This window comes from Hippopotamus amphibius, chromosome 12 (genome assembly GCF_030028045.1).
Source record: "Hippopotamus amphibius kiboko isolate mHipAmp2 chromosome 12, mHipAmp2.hap2, whole genome shotgun sequence".
Taxonomy (NCBI): domain Eukaryota; kingdom Metazoa; phylum Chordata; class Mammalia; order Artiodactyla; family Hippopotamidae; genus Hippopotamus; species Hippopotamus amphibius.
The window spans coordinates 85262150-85277299 of record NC_080197.1 but is presented as its reverse complement, the minus strand read 5'-3'; the positions used below and the strand labels follow the sequence as shown (position 1 = coordinate 85277299).

The 15150-nt window shown below is 45.5% G+C and overlaps 1 pseudogene; it reads right to left on the bottom strand.

Moving 5' to 3' along the window:
• Positions 1 to 654: 654 nt before the first annotated feature.
• Positions 655 to 14688, bottom strand: LOC130834086 (N6-adenosine-methyltransferase TMT1A-like; annotated as a pseudogene).
• Positions 14689 to 15150: the final 462 nt, after the last annotated feature.

The window sequence follows — 15150 nt, the reverse complement described above, 5'->3', positions numbered from 1 at the left end:
AGCTCAGAAAAATGTGATGTGGGGTGGATGGGATTCCCTGTTGATGGGTGTTATGGTTGTCAGTGTGTCGCAGCGTCAGCGTGGAGTTGAGACTCGGCTTTGCCAGCTGGCTCTGTTAGGACATGCCAGTAGGGGGCGCCAGAGGGAGACTGCAGGGTGTTTGCTTTCTGCGGGCTTCTGGTCCAATTGCAATGCCCTAGCAATGCGTCCTCACCCTGGCAGCAGCCCTGCCTTCCTGCAGCAGCAGCTGAATCCAGTTGGCAGTTTCCCCAACACTTGAGGAATCAGTCAGCTTCACTGCGCCTCACACTAGAGGTACCAGTGCCAGCCGAGCAGCGCCTCCTCCCCAGAGTTCTGCCTTTCAGGTGCCCCCCTCTAAAGTTCTGAGTTTTAACACTTCTAACCTCTTCTCTTTGTTCGCTCAGCCCTAGTTACGGTATCTACTCCTGTCAGTGCCAGTTCCATGATAGCTTAGGGTTCCCTTTCAGTCACCCACTGAACAGCTCTATACTTAGTTAAAAATTCTTCACATTGAATTCTTTCTGTTCAAATAACTGGTATGGCCATTTTCTCCCTATCAGAACCTGACTGACAAATGGCAGGTCTTGAACTCTTGAGGTGCAGAGGCCCTTTCAGTGCCTACGCGCTTTCTTTTTAGTTCTGTGTACACAGAGGTATGAGGAAGAGATAGCTCTCTGGCCAGTGAGCCTGTGGGAACTGTAATGTTGGCTGAAAGAAAGCAGCCCCTTCTAGAACATTCTGGCTCTCTCTTGACAGGTTTCAAATAAGAAGTATCTAGCTAGGCTGAGGAATTGCTCACTGGAGAAATTCCAGTGAGAACATTTGGCTGCTGTATGTTCCATGAAGTTAAGGGCATCTCCTGGAGATGGGAATCTATTTTAAATTGTCTTCATAAATTCACACAAATATTTTGTCTGTTTGATGCGTTAAATGGCCAAAGAAAAACTTTCATTTGAACTCTATTTAACCAACATTTGTGAGTACCTAATGAGAGTCAGATGCTGGTCTAGACAGTGGGGAAATGGACATGGAGTCACCGGTCCTTACCCCGGCAAGTCCCTCTGTCTACTTGGGGGAGTCACCTGTGTAAAGGAAGAAATACGGCAGATGGAACACCCATATTTACCTCTGTTCCCCTCTGAGACCCACAAAAACTGCAGTGAAGTTGGTTTGGATACAAATACAGTTGGTTGCTTTGAAAATGAGAATTCACTTCAACATGATTGACGTATTATGGAACCATCTGAGCCTAATGTGAATTTCACATTTGCTTATGCACAATTTTGTGTGTGAGGCACATGGGTGAATGTGGAAAACTGAGCCATGTAGAAATACACAAAGTGCACACAACTCAACCATCTACCAGCTGCCTCGGTTCACAACCCACACCCATCCATGTTAGGTGTTACAACTTTCCATTAAATTTCAGGTAACCCTCCTCCTGCTCCTAACGTACAACTCACAAGAACGTCACAATAACTCACAAGCTGCAACACTTCCGGCGCCCATGTCCACAAGCAAATGTCAAGTCTTCTCCCAGGTAAAATGCTTTGTTTATTGTAGTTGTTACATATTTCTCAGCCATTTAATATGTCAAACTGTGCTACTGTTTTTATTAAGCTCCTATCTTTTTTTTTAATGGGTCGCTGATGACTTTTTTGAGTATTGTGCTTCTAATCCCTTTCCCCCTCCATAAGCACTGTGGTTTTGTTGCATGATTTTGCAACAGTATGGTAACTAAAAAAACCCTTTTTTAAAAGTTGAGATATAGGGACTTCCCTGGTAGCACAGTGGTTAAGTATCTGCCTGCTAATGTAGGGAACACGGGTTTGAGCCCTGGTCTAGGAAGATCCCACACACTGTAGAGCAACTAAGCCCGTGCACCACAACTACTGAGCCTGTGCTCTAGAGCCCGAGAGCCATAACTACTGAGCCCACATGCCACAACTACTGAAGCCTGAGCACCCTAGGGCATGTGCACCACAACTACTGAGCCGGTGTGCTGAAACTACTGAGGCTGGCGCGCCTAGAGCCCATGCACTGCAACAGGAGAAGCCACTGCATTGAGAATCCTGCACACCGCAGCAAAGAGGAGCCCCTGCTCGCCACTGCTAGAGAAAGCCTGCATGAAGCGACAAAGACCCAGTGCAGCTAAAATAAAGTAAAATAAAATAAAATAAAAAAATAAACTGAGGTATAGTTGATATACACACAGTATGGTGATTTTTAGGAATGCATATATTATGTTATAGTGCAACTGATTGCATATAAGACAAAGAAAACAACAAAGGAGATAATGGCAGAACACTTCTGGACGCTAGAAAGTAGAGCAAGTTGTAACTAACTGTGAGCTAATAGAAAAAATATGTATTGCTCTCTGTCCCCAGCTTCCCATTCCTGGCACAGAGCTCCTAAAACCCTCATAATTCCCTAAGTGATAAGAACCTTAGGAGCACCTTTTGTTCCAATATTTGGTTTTTGACCCCGTCTCTGACACAGGGCTCCTAAAACGCTTGTAAATTCCTAAGTGATAGGAGTACTAGGAGCATCTTTTGTTCTTTTGAGGAGACTCTGGGTGAGCTCCTTGATGGCAAGCCTTGATTAGAAGCTTGGAATTTTCATCTCTACCCCCCCTCCCTCCCCGCACCTTCCAGAGAGGGGAGAGGGCCTGGACATGGAGTTAATAATTGATCATGCCTATGTGAGGGAGTCTCCATAAAGTCCCAAGAGAAGGGGGTTGGGGGAGCTTCCAAATTGCTAAAAACATCTATGGACCGGACAGGGGGGGTGATGCAACTTAACTGCATGGGGCCAGAAGCTCCTGCTTTTGGGACCCTCCCACACCTCACCCCATGTATGTCTTTATCTGGCTGTCCACGGTATCCTTCATCCTGTCCTTTAATAAACTAGTTAACATAAATGTTTCCCTGAGTTCTGTGAGTAACTCTAGCAAATTAATGGAGCCTGAGGAGAGGGTCATGGGAACCTCAGATATATAGCCAGTCAATCAGAAGCACACCTGACAACCTGGACTTGTGATTGGTGGCTGAAGGGAGGGGGTGATCTTGTGGGACTGGGCCCTTAATCTGTGGGATCTGACCCTATCTCTAGGTAGATGAGTGCCAGAATGGAGTTAAATTGTAGGACACCCGGAGGATGTTGAAGAATTGCTTGGTGTGGGGGGAACTTCCCACGCATTTGGTCAGCAGAAGTGTCAGAAGAGAAATGTCTGTGTGAATAGTAAAGGAAACACACAGGAGAAGAACTCTAGGTTTTTTTAAGACACTATCTTAGACCTGAGAAAGTTGACCCTTAAGCCAGCTGGGAGACAGAAGAGAGCTTCAGAAATCTGCATGGGTTCTCCTTGAGTACATGGCTGAGTAACCAGTCTTGTATGTGTAGAGTGATACTCTATGAGGTTAGGCAAAGAATGACTGGGGAGTTGTAAGCTGAACAGATTTTCAGAGCTCATTCCATTTAGAACCAGTCAGAGAGGAGAGTCCTTAATAAACACCTGGGGCACTCAGCAGAGATCCCAGAAGGATCATGCGCTAGTGGAAAGCCCAAGCTAGTCCAGAGTAAAGACTATTGCAAACTTACCCTAACAGAGCTTAATGTTGGGGGACTTGTGCTACCTAATTCCAAAACTTAATATAAAGCTACAGTAATTAAGACAGTATGATATTGGCAAAAGGATAGACATATAGACCAATGGAATGGAATAGAATCTAAAAATAGACCCACATGTACATGGTCAATAGATATTTGACAAAGACAAAAAGGCAATTCCATGGAGGAAGAATAGTCTTTTTTCAACAAATGGTCCTGGAAGAAACAGGTATCCAGCCAAAAAAAAAAAAAAAACTTGGCATATTACACAAGAATGAACTACAAATGGATCATAGACGTTAATGTAAAAGCTAAAACTATATAACTTCCAAAAGAAAACATAAGAGAAAATCTTTGCAATCTTGGGGTAGAGAGAGAAAGTTCTTTGACAAGACACAAAAAGCATGAAGCATGAAAGAAAACATTTGATAAACTGGGCTTCATCAAAATAAAACCTTTTTCTTTTCAAAAGACATCATTAAGAAAATGAAAAATCAAGTCAGCCTGGTAGAAAATATTCGTAATTCATATACTTGACAATGGACTTGAATGCAGCATACAGGAAGAACACTTACAACTTTGTAAGAAGACAAATAGCCCAATTTAAAAATGGTTAAAATATTTGATCACACACATCACAGAATAAGATGCATGAATGGCTGATAAACACATGAAAATATGCTTCATGTCATTAATTATTAGGGAAATCAAATTAAAATCACCATGAGATCCACCAAACCCCATTAGAATTATTGATAGTATCAAGTATTAGTGAGTATGTGGAGCAACTAGAACCTTCATGTGTTGCTGGTAGAAAAGTAAATTGCATAACCACTTTGAAAACCATATTGCAGTTTCTTATAAAGTCAGACATATATTTACTTGTGACTCAGCAACTCCACTTCTACGTATTTATCTACTCAAGAGAAATGAAAATGTATGTCCATAAAAAAATGCATTTATAAGAAAGTTCATAGCAGGTATTCAAAATAGCCCCAAATTGGAAAGAACTCAAATGTCCATAAAAGGCATGGATTTGTGCTATATTTATGTGATGGAATGCGACTCAGCAATAAAAAGAAGTGAAGACTTATCCATGCAACGGCATGGGTGAATCTCAAAAAGTTTTTGTTGAGCACAAGAAGCTAGACACTAAAGAGTGCTTACCCTATAATTCTATTTATATGAAATTCTGGAAGAGACATCTATTCTATAGTGACAGAAAAGAGACGAGTGTTTGCTTGGGGCCTAGGGTTGTGGGCATTGATTATAAAGAGGCACAAGCAAATCCCTTGGGGGTGGGTAATGGGTATGTTCTATATCTTTATTTTGGTGGTGGCTACACGAGTGTATACCTTTATCCAAACAGATCCAACTGTACACTTAAAATGGACGCATTTTATTGTATGTAAATTGTACTTCAATAAAACTGATTTTAAAAATCTGGAAGATTGGTTGAAATCCATTGGACCTTGGAATCCCCTCCCCTGCTCAGAATAGCCAGATACTGTCCCTCCCCACCTCCACAGAGGACTTCAGGTTTATTCTCTGGAGATGGTTAAACAGGGGGTCTTTATAACAAGGCACAGTAGGGCACAGACACATTACTGAAAAGATGGTAAATGAGGGAAAGTTTACAACCAAGTGCTGAGACCACCCCAGCCCTCAACTCTCATTTGGTTTCCAGAATGCTAGAAGTCAGGCTTATAGATTTCAGGATGGGATTTGGAAGACCTCCCCTCCCCTCCCCTCCCTTCCCCTCCCCTCCAGTCCCCAACCCTCCCCTCCCCTTCCTTTCCCTTCTTCGTTGCTGTGCGTGAGCTTTCTCTGGTTGTGGGGAGTGGGGGCTACTCTTCATTGTGGTGCACAGGTTTCTCATTGCAATGGTTTATCTTGTTGTGGAGCAGGGGCTCTAGGCATGCAGGCTTCAGTAGTTGCAGCAAGTGGGCTCAGTAATTGTGGTTCTCGGGCTCTAGAGCGCAGGCTCAGTAGTTGTGGCGCAGGCGTGTAGTTGCTCAGCGGCATGTGGGATCTTCCCTGATCAGGGATTGAACCCATGTCCCCTGCATTGGCAGGTGGATTCTTAACCACTGCACCACCAGGGAAGTCCCTGGAAGATTTTTCTGACCAGCTGCAAAGGTAAGACCCAAAACACTGATATTGGAATCTCTCCATGTGAATAGCTTAGCTAGCTCACTCTGCAGAGAGCCTAGCATTGACATGCTTCATCCATGCTCATGGAGCTGTTAGAGCTGCCTCTGGGAATGTGAGTAGTCAGTCATGGACTCATAGTCATCTGAGAAGAGCCTCCAACATAAAAATTGAAGCTCAGACAATAAACAGGAAAAAAACATCTGGAGGAAGCAGAGAATAAGTAGGGAGATGAAGATATTAAAATTAAAAATCTCCCTTTTATTAATATTTTCAAAGAGAAAGAGAAGATATTTTATTATTGAAACAAGAACAGGATACAATAAAAAATGCATAGTCAGAAAAAAATCAGCCCTTGGAAATATAAAAACTATGATAGCAGAAATGACAACATGAGTAAATTATTTTGAAGAGAATATGAAGGAAGTCTAGAAAGTAGAGAAAAAGGATAAAGATATGGGAAATAGGAGATCAAAGATAAGAAAATTAGAGAATCAGTTCAAGAGGTCCAGCATGTAAATAAGAAGAGTCCCAGAAAGAGAGAACAGGGAAAGTATAAGGGGGGAGTAAAAAGAAATAATCCCAGAAAAACTTCCAGAACTGAAGGACATGAGCTTGCAGATTGAAATGGACCACTAAATCCCCAACAGATATCAAGTCACTTTACTGGGGACAGAGAAGACTCTACAAATTTATAGAGAGGAGAAAAAAGGTTTCATATAAAGAACCTAGAATCAGAATGACTTCAAACTTGTCATCAGTAATCTTAGCAGCTAGAAGACAATGAAAACCTTCAAAATTTTGAGGGAAAAGACTTTCCAACTCAGAATTCTGCAGGTGTAAAAACTATGAATGTTTTGAGTATGAAGAATATTCAGACATGCATTCTTTCAACACATTCACCTCACTTTTCTCAGAAAGCTATTGGAGGATATGCTCTAGCAAACTAAGAAAGAAAGAGATAGCATACAGGAAAAGGGATTCAAGTACAAGAGAGAAAATAAGGGGTCTATCCATCCTTCAATCTACCTATATCTGGGGCGTACTGGGAAAATGGTGGCTGAAGTGGAGAAGGGTGACTTTCTTTTTCCCATTGTCCTGCTGGGATACTCAACCAATAGGATGAAAAGCTAACCAGCTGATGACAGTGGTTGGGAGGAAGTTTGGTTTCTTGCTGGATCCCAAAGGAGGTACATCAGAAGCTTTGAGTTCTTTGAGTTCTTAGAACCCTAGACCCTGGTGAAATTTCAGAACTTTAAAAAGGGTGAAAATCCTAAAAACCTCCAGACATAAAAACAATCAACAACAAAAACAGGTTATCCGAAAAGGAAAGAGAATTATACTGGCACTGAAGTTATCATCTGCAACTTGGAAAGCCTCGGGGCCATGGAAAAGGCTCACGGCTTCCAGGGGAAAGGAATCCTGGCCAAAATATTGTAAAGTATGAGACATTTTCCGATGTGCAAGATACATGAACCATTTCTCAGGAACCTATTCAAGAAGGTAGTTAAGACAAATGAAAATTAAATTTGAACGAAAACAGAGACATCTCTCGATAAGAGAAGACAAAGAGCATGTCAAGCAGTGGAGAGCCATATATCTAGTAAAATCTATAGCAAATAAATGCATGATGATAAACTGACTTTTAACTATGTTATAAGTTAGATAAGATCTTTGCAATAGAAGACAAGGGGGAAAGTCCTTAGCAGTAGGTTGAAATCAAAATGACAGATTGTTTCAACCAAGCCCAGGATTTGGGATGGAGAGACTGTTAGGGTGGAGAGGAAAGAGGGGATGACGGTGAGGAAATAAAAATCACAAATAGGTGTGCGCTAAAGCGGAGGGTTTCACATGACTGTATAATTTTGGTATATTTATAGGGAAGTATGGGTTCAAACATAACTTGAAGTCTGAAAGTAATTATCAGTAAACTTGAGATAGACAGAAAAACTTCCAAACACCAGGGGGGAGAAAAATGAATTTAAAAAAGAAAAAAACCAGAAGGACACCCACTAACATAGTGACCAGCAGGGACAGGTAAGGGAAGTGGGATTTAGGGAAGTGAAGGGAGAACTTTCATCTTTCCCTCTATGTGCCTCTTGAATTTTTGAATTCTTTGTAACAAGTAGGATGCATTGATTAATTGCCTTTATAATTAAAGACAATGAAGTAAAAAACTCTGAAACGTTAACAGCGACCAAAGATGCAAGGTGATACCATCTGCAATGTCTTTGGAGAAACTGCTCTGCCCTGACTCTCCCTTTCTTTCCCAGCATACTTGTTCATTTTCTACAAATGACTAATGACTGTTGCTTGAGGAAAGGGCTAGGGAATGGTATGTAGATAACCCCTAAGACCCCAAGGTGAGAAATGGAGAATATATGCTATAAATGAAGATGGCTATCTGTGTAATTACACGTTCTCATTTGTTGCAGGAGGAGATGATCTAGCAGCCCTCTGGGGGATTCAATGTTCTCAAGGATAGAAAATTGGACTCTATGATGGGACTTAGGTGACCTCAGGTTGGAAGCCACTAGAGGGGTGGCTTGGTGAGAAGATCTCTGGCCTAGGTCTTCTTCTTTCTTTTTAACTTTTTATTTTTTTTTTTTACAATAAACTGCATATATTTAGAGTGTACAATTTGGTATCCCAATCTCCCAATTCATTCCCCCCCCCCAACCCTCCCTGCTTTTCCCACTTGGTGTCCATATGTTTGTTCTCTACATCTGTGTCTCTATTTCTGCCTTGCAAACCAGTTGATCTGTACCATTTTCCTATAGTCCACATATATGTAATATACAATATTTGTTTTTCTCTTTCTGACTCACTTCACTCTGTGTGACAGTCTCTAGGTCCATCCATGTCTCTACAAATGTCCCAGTTTCATTGCTTTTTACAGCTGAGTAATATTCCATTGTATATACATAACACATCTTCTTTATCCATTCATCTGTTAATGGACATTTAGGTTGCTTCCATGTCATGGCTATTATAAATAGTGCTGCAACGAACATTGGAGTGCATGTGTCTTTTTGAATTATGGTGTTCTCTGGGTATATGCCCAGTAGTTGGCCTAGGTCTTCTTAACCTAGAAGTTAGGGTGCCTGGATTTTTGTTGCGTCTCTGCCATTTTTGTGAGCCATTTGTTTGTTTTTTTTTTTTGGCCAATGCATGGCATGTGGGATCTTAGTTCCTCGAACAGGAATTGAACCCATGCCCCCTGCATTGGGAGCGTGGAGTCTCAACCACTGGACCACCAGGGAAGTCCCAATGAGTCATCTGTCTTTGTGAGTCATTTTACCCTCTCTTAGACTCATTTCTCACCCTGGAAATACTGCATTGTTGCACAGTCAACATTCTCTAGATGCCTGTTGAATAAATCAGCAAATAAAGGAACGAGTAAAGTGACTTGCCTAAGGTCCATGGGAGCTGTGCCTAAAGCCCACAGGTGTCTATGCAGCCCAATGCTCTACAGGCTTAGCATGCAGTGAAGGTGGTCCCTCCCTCCTCACGCCCTGCACTCACCGGCCTCAGCACTCTCCACGCTTCCTGGAGGATCCGCTCCTGGTTCTTCACGGAGCACAGGACCAGTGTGCAGACCACCACACCCATGGAGCCATCGGCTGCCTGGTGCATATCCTCCCCGGCAGCCACCGTGAAGCGCTAGAACTGCAGGTGTTGGTTCTTGGCAATGCTCTTGATCAAGAACTTCTCAAAATTGGGGTTGGGATCGATACAGGTCACCTGGCATCCAGGCGGGTAGAACTTGAAGTTGGCCCCTGCGCTACAGCCCAGGTCCAGCAGGGAGAGCTTCCCGGAGGGGCCCTCGAACTCCTGCAGGTTGCTGAAGAGCTCCTGCTTCTTGCTTGCCATCTCTTCGTTGTACATCACAGTGAATCTTGCCAAGAAGTAGGGGAATCCTTTTTTGCATATCCAGTTCCACAAACCCAGAAAGTCCAGCAGGTACACGGGAAGCGCCAGGATGCAGATGGAAGGAAAGAGAGAGTGAGTGAGGACTGCCAGGGGGCACTGTGCAGGAAAGAGTGTGAAGAGCCCTGGGGACAGGGGATGGAGGAATGGGAGCGGGGTGGGGGCTGGTGGCACAACCGTGGGGAACGGAACACCCTGTAGACCCCCCAGTAGCACTGAGTCATCAAATGAAGGACACATCAAGGGAAGTGGCATCTCAAGTCCCAACCTCCTTGGCTCCTACCAGAAAAGAGAGGGTAGGAATCGTCACAAGTGGGTGTTCCAATGCCATAATCACTCCAGCACTGCCACCAACTCCCACTTATTGAGGCTTTAAGTACATTTTCTACATTACCTTCTTCGATACTTAAAAGAACTCATGAGACAGACACTATTAATCCCCCATTTTATGGACGAAGAGACTGAGTCTCACAGAAGATAGATGCAAGGTCATATAGCGGGGAAGCTCAGCCTGAGTGGGAGTCCCCACCTTTCACCTCATGCTGCCTGGTTTCCTTGGAGACTGGTGATCTTTGTTAGGGACAGTCACTGTCATGTGGCCTGAGATCAGAGAAAGTACATGCATAGGATGACTGGGTAGAGCATTTGGTCAGAATAGCCCCACAGAATGTTCTGGAAGCAGAAATAGCCATTCTCTTAGAGTCTGTAAGAAACATCTCTGAACCAGCCTCCGCTGCCCACCTATGAATATCTAGGTCCTTGTCCACCCTTCACTCATTCCTGCCATAGCTGCAGGCATTTCCCCCCTACACCAGGGCTGGATACCCCAGACCCCCACTCTTTTGTTTCTCTTTTTTAAGAACTTTTGAGATACAGTTAACATGCAATAAACTGCATATCTTTAGAGGGTACAATTTGGTATTTTTTTTCTTATTAGTAATGTATATATGGCAATCCCGATCTCCCAATTCATTCCCCCCCAGCACCCACTCTTCAGGTCCTCCTACCCCCGCCAGCTCCCTCAGTTAGCTCCGCCCCCTCTCACATTTAGCAGCTCTCTTTGTGGCCCTACTCCTTCTCCTCTGCCAACCCGTCTGCTGAAGTCTCTTATCCTACAATAATTCTTTCCCTGAGTTTGCTTTAAATTTGAGCTAATTTCCCATCTCACTGCCTCTTACTGCCAAACTCCATTAGAAATTGTGTTTGGCACTAACTGTTTTCACTTCCTCACCCCATTCAAACCTCAGCTCGCTGACAGTGGCTTCTACCCCTGCAGCTCCAATGAAGGTGCAGGCAGACAAATGGGAAGGCAGCCAGAGGGCGGGGAGGGAGAGGGAGAAAGAGAGGGTGACGGTATTAGGATGTGGTGGCCATGGCATGGAAGCCTATAACTGAGGAGCTGAGGGAGGCTGGCATCCAGGGCGCAGGTGGAGAGACAATCTGTCCTCAGAGCCTGGAGGGAGAGGGAAAAGGTGGGTGGGGAGGTAAGTTTTGCTGGGGGAATGAAGGTAAGAGAGTTTTTACCAGAGGGCCTTGATTTTCTCCGTGAAGATGAGGGCTATGGTCCATTGTTGAGAACAAGGGTGTAGGGTATAGGCTGGGAGAGAGGAAGAGAGTAGAGAAAGTTTGCAGTAGCAACCAGGGGGACCAGGAGAAATTGCTGACCAAAGGCAGAGAGAAGTGCATAGTAGCGAAGAGGATGCAGCTGAGTTTGGGGACTGTGAGTGGGTGGTGACACCAGCTCTTGAGGATATGGTTTTCTTCATGAGGCTTTGTATTTTAGAGCAGAGAAGGTCAGCGTTTAGGCTAAACAGGGCTGGGGGTTTATCTAGGTGGATGAGACTGAAGGGGTGAGAGTAGGAGGGGGTCCAAGGAGTCCAAGCTGAAAAGAAAGATGGAAGGTAAGGGGGGTAGAAAATGGAATAATTGCGTTCAGGACTGGAGATGCTGGTGTGGCTGAAGAACCCATCTGCTGAGAGTGAGAGCGTTATGAATGGTCCTGTAGTGTGAGCTCAGAGTTCAAGACTCCAGAGATGGAGCAGTTTAGGGTCTAGAGAGAGGACACCGGCAGAGACAAGAGAAAAAGGATAAACGTGGAAGTCACTGGAACTGAGGGGCTAAGGAATGATCTGGCTACGATGCTGAGTGGGTCACGTGCCTGGAGATGAGTGTACCTGGGTGGAGAGGAGCACCTAGAACCAGGTGTCAGAGTCCCCGGTGAGTGGGAGGGGGTGGCCAAGGGATCAGGAGGTGACTGTGGGGCTTGCAGGGACCAGCCACAGAGGAGGGGGTGGATGCGGTATAGCTGACGGCACGAGCCTCCTGGGATTTTAAGAAAATTACAGTGATTTGTACAATCAATATATAAAGGTAAAATTTCAATCAGTATATAAAGACTTTTATTCTTTTCAATAGATAGCATTCCTCTGAATGTATGCAACTCAATGCATTGAATCACACTCCACTGACAGGCATTTAGGTCATTTTCTGTTTTTCGTTGATATAAAATGGCAGCAGAGAGCGCATGTACGTGTGCTCTTTTGGTGAGAACATCTGTAGGATAAGTTCCTGGCAGTGAATGTACTTGATCAAGGACAAGGGTATTCATTCTAACTGTTTTGTTTATGGAGGTAAAGGCAAATGTCTTTAATTTGGGTAGCTATTGCCAACTTGCCCTCTAAAGAGGATGCGCTAATAGATGACCCCACAAACAAAGGACACAACTTTCTGTTACCCACACACTTGCAAACACTGTTAGCAAACTATTTAGTCTTTGATAATCTGACAGGTGCAAGTGGCTTTTTATTGCTATTCTTGCTGCATTTCTTTAATGTGAGTGAAGTTGAGCATTTCTTTTTCATATTTATGATTTGATTTTGTTTGTTTCTTTTCTTTTTTAATAAGTAATCTAGTGGTTCAAACTGCCAAGGTTCAAATCCTGGCTTTTCCACATACTAGCTGTGTGACCAAGGGCCATTTACTTAAATTCTGTTGTGCTTCAATTCTTCTAAAATGAGATAATAACATACATTATGTAAAGTGCTCAGAACAGGGCCAGGCACGTGTAGAGTAAGTACTATGTAAGCGCCGGCTGATAACATCCGTGTCTGTTGCCCACAATTCTGCTGCGTTGTTGTTTCCTTATGGATTTGTCTCTTCTGGAAAGTAGCCGCTTGGCTGTCATATGTGTGTTTCGTCATTTGGCTTAGTTTTTAAAGTATTATATTCCACGCGGAAACGTTAAATGGCTTTTGTTATGATTGTTATCGTTGGAACTCCAAGACAAGGAAAACAAATTATGCCTTAAACATTTTTTTTCTTTAGGAATTTGAGGAGGTGTTTTGAGGGGACAGACAATGAATATTGGAGCCAGAGAGAATGTCTCCCCCACCACTCAGGAGAGGACCAGCCAGTTCTGCCTTCAAGGGCTGCAGAACAGCGGTGTCTGGGCAGGTTTAGTGACACCACGCAGGACTGCGGAACTTGGATGGCTTGTTTGTTCACCATTGGGTCCAGAGGTGCAGGGGTGGCCAGGCAGGCAGTGGGAGGACAAGTGATGTGCAGGGCGCGTGTGTGTGCGCGTGTGTGTGTGAGAGAGAGAGAGAGAGAGAGAGAATGCTCCACAAATGGAAACAAGCCTCTAGGTTAGGGAAGAACAACTGGGAAAGGTTTTGGGAATTAATTCATCTCAAGATTCTCCTAAGGGGAATCTCCTAAGGGGGTCTCTGTGAGGCCGGCAGAGGTGTGGGCTGCTGGGAGACGGTGTTTCACTGGACGGGGCACTCTTGGCGGGGCAGGAATTTGATCTCAGCCTCTTGGTGTGGCCCGCTCCTCGTGCAGCCCTCCAGAGGGTGTTTGTGTGGGCAGCCTGGCACCCCGCAGGTTCATGGTGCTGGCCTAGGAACCGAGAGGCAGGAGGAGACTGAGAGGGCTGGAGCTGCCAGGAACGCGTGGGGGAGGGGATGGGGAGGCGAAGCGCAGATCCTGGGCGGGTCTGGAATGGGGAAATGTGGCCGGAGGCGAGGCTGCGTCCTGGGCCTGAAAAGCCCACAGTCCTTTTCTCCTTTGTTGTGTCCTCCCGGCTCCCTCTCCCCATGAACCTGGGGATTTCGTCCCTGGTGGAGACGCTGTGGCCCAGGGCGGGGCAGCGACTTGTTCAGGGTCACCAGCATTGCCCTGCCAAAGAGTTCCCCGGCCAGGCTCTAGGGAAGCGGGGGGTGGGGTGGGGGGGGGTGGGGGTGGGGGAGGGAGGAATTCTTGGCACGGGCGGGGTGTAGCCCCAGAGGGCAGATCCTGTGGGGGCTGCAGATCCTGTGGGGGGGGCAGCTGTGGAACTTGGGTGGGTTTAGGGGGTGGCGGGCTAGGAGGCTGTGGTAGGAGCTCGTGGGGAAAAGAGTGGAGGATGAGCCACGCGAGGTAAGGATTTTGAGCGTGTGATGTGGTATATATGTGCAGATGTGCATGTGTTCCTGTGAGTGATGTGGCATGTGTGGGTGCGGAGGTGACATGGTGGGTACGCCTGTGAACGTGTGTGAGTGTGTATGTGTGCATACATGTATGTGTGTCTGTGTGATGTGGTCTCTGTATGTGTGTGTGTAACACACACACACACACACACACACCCTGCAGCAGGCACACTGAAGGTCTCCTTGGGCATCCCTCAGCCTCTGGCCTAAGCTGTCCCAGCAGCAACATGGAGGAGAGGGAGGGGAAGGGACCTGGATCTCCCCTGAGATCGCTGAGGAGGGGCTGCTGCCAGTTGGTCCTCTTTGTCTAACTGACAGTGAAAACCAGGAAGGGCATTCCATCCTCACCCTCCTCCACCCAGGATGCCCCCAAGGGCTTGGTCTGAAGAGACCAGGCCAGCTCACTGGGTGGGGCTAGAGGTGGACTGAAGGTGACAACAGTCCTGTCAGCTATCTCTTCCAAAGGCTCCTCAGGCTGCCCGTCCGCAGGGCCGTGCAGAGGGTGAGGCATGTGTGGTTGGAGGCGACTAGGAAGTGAGGCTGTGGTTCGCTGCCTCGGTCCAGCGATCGGTTCAGTGTTCCATTTCAGCACATTTATCCCCATCTCAGGCTGGGTTTGAACTGCTGGAAATTGTTTGGTGGTGGCTTCAGGTGGGGGAGATGATGAGCGCTGGGGACCTTTAAACAGGAAAGTGGTGGGGTGGGGGATGGGGAGGCGTGTCTGAGTGCAAATACCAGCACAGACATGCATACAAAGGTGGGCAAATGTGTATTCACAGACACACCTAACCCCCTGCCCCCCAACATAGACTCCCACTTGTATAAGTACGTTCACAGACATGCAAACACATATGTAAACACAAATGCCTAGGGCGTGTACACAGCCAAGCCCAGGGCAGGTGCCTACACACAGAAGTGTACAGACAGTAACACAAAGTGTCTCAAATACACACAGGTGTCTCCTTCCTCTCCA